This window comes from Galeopterus variegatus, unplaced genomic scaffold (genome assembly GCF_000696425.1).
Source record: "Galeopterus variegatus unplaced genomic scaffold, G_variegatus-3.0.2 Scaffold2531, whole genome shotgun sequence".
NCBI classification, from domain to species: Eukaryota; Metazoa; Chordata; class Mammalia; order Dermoptera; family Cynocephalidae; genus Galeopterus; species Galeopterus variegatus.
In genome coordinates, this window is record NW_007728642.1 from 258,598 (window position 1) to 260,879 (window position 2,282).

The following is a 2,282-nucleotide window of genomic DNA, read 5'->3' on the forward strand; positions in this document are numbered from 1 at the left end:
TTTCACCATTTTTCTCCTCTCTCCAACTTGCAACCTCTGACAGATACACATTTACTTTGCTCTCTTTTGAAAACAATCTTGGTGTTCTCAGCTTATGTAATACCACTTCATGTGAGTTAAGCTGTATATTAGTCAGCATCCAGATAGAAGACAGGAATCGTACCTGCTATTTAAAAAGAGAGAATCTGAAGAATTAGTAACTAAATATAAAGTTGTTAACCAGGTAACTGAAAGGGTAAAAAGTGAATTCTAGTCATTGAGGAGGTAGCAACCATAGGAAGCAACTATCACCCTTAGGACTGAGAGAATAAAGGGAAGAGATTGGAATTATTAAGACATTTAGAAAAGCGGCCCCTCAAAGCTGAAATTCAGACTTTACAGGTGGGGGCACTCTTGACTGGTGTGGGTGCTGGTGTTTTGTGGTGGAGGGGTATGGGTGTGATGAGACTGTTTCTGTGAATGTTGGAAAAACTACAAACCAAATTCAGCCACAACCATAGGAATGAATTGCTGCTGCTGAGGGGAAGAAGCATTAATGGGGTGATTCTCATAGGAGTGGAAAGCAGACAGGACAAAGAAAAGCATGTCTCTTCTTCCTCTTGCCTATAGTCTTCCTCTAGTACCTTCAAGAGTCAGCAGGCAAAGCAGGAATGTGGTCTGCAGAGTCTTAGGTATAGCATCATGCGAAAGTGGTTTAGAGCCGGGAGACATTAACAACTGGCATAAGCTGTTACTTGGTAATTATTTTCATGTTGTTTCATGTAAGTTATCAATAAGGACTGTACATTTTATTTCTTTTCTGTGAGTTCACATCTCCTTTAAAGCAAACACACACATACTTTTAAAGTCTATATATTTCCTTTGAGTATATACTTATTTCACAAATTGTGGATACAAAATATGCAAACCATTCTATTTATGAGCAGATTCACTTTACTTTAAACCATATTCAGCTAATATGAGAATTTAAAATTTCCTTTATTAGTGGCCTCCCAAAGGGAGTAAGAAGAGGTGTAAATCAGGATTGAGTGACTGAAAAGAGGACAGAATCCAGGATATCAAAGATATATATTCATTTTCCCTCAGTTTGGCCCTCAGTGTCATCTCATACATTTCCTTGGGCCATCAACTACTCACCTCTACTCTAGGGAATGCTAAATTATTTTAATTTGAACATGTATTTCAGTGTAAGCAGAAGATACTCTGTCTTAGGAGCATTTGAGATAGTAGCAATGAATCAGGCTGCCTCTCAGTAACTTTTTTTAAAGATGAGGCACGGAACCAACCCTAAGCTAAATATTCTTTTTTTAGTTGCATCTGCTTGGAAATGGAAGGAAAAGACGAAATTTGAGATAGAGAGGAAAGGATCTAGGGTTATGACCTTTCTTCTCTCTTCAACGGTCAGGCAAATAGAGAATGAGGACAATTTATTTAATTTTGGATGTTTTATTTTATCTATTAGATCAAACAAATGGCCTCTTCCCAATACATGCATTCCCCCTGTATTTGATGAGATTAGATGAAAGAATAATAAATGCTCAGATGAATCTAAAGAGAGAGAGTTCACACAATGCTATTTATCCAGGATTTATGGGGATATGGAATTAAAATGTGCAAAGTAAAAGCCATTGGCATTTTAGAATGTCATGAATGTCATAGCAGGGCATAATGTGTTAGGGAAATTCTTTGACTCTCAGGTAATGGGAGTCATTCTCAGTATCTCAAGAAATGAGGAGATATTATTTTATTTTATTCTTTAAAAAATTTTTCCCATTTCCTTTTAGGAAAAACTGCTGTGTTGAGGTCTACTTGATATACAAAGAACTGCACATCTTTACTGTGTGTAATTTGATGAGTTTGAACATGTGCAAACACTCAGGATGCCATCATCACTTTTTCCCATTTCCTTTTAGGAAAAACTGCTGTGTTGAGGTCTACTTGATATACAAAGAACTGCATGTCTTTACTGTGTGTAATTTGATGAGTTTGAACATGTGCAAACACTCAGGATGCCATCATCACAGTCAAGGTGACAGACATATCCAACATCTCTATCCTCGTTTCCCTTTGTTTTCTTTTCATGTCCCTTTGTTTTCTTTCTGTTTTTTAATGAACACTTACTGAAATCTACTCTCTTAACAATTTTAAAATGCAGAATATTATAGGCATTATGTAGCATAGCAGATCTCTAGAACTTACTCATCTCATATAACTGAAACTTTATACCATTGAACAACACCTCCCCAAGGAAATGGGGGGATATTTAAAGATATATGTTGCAA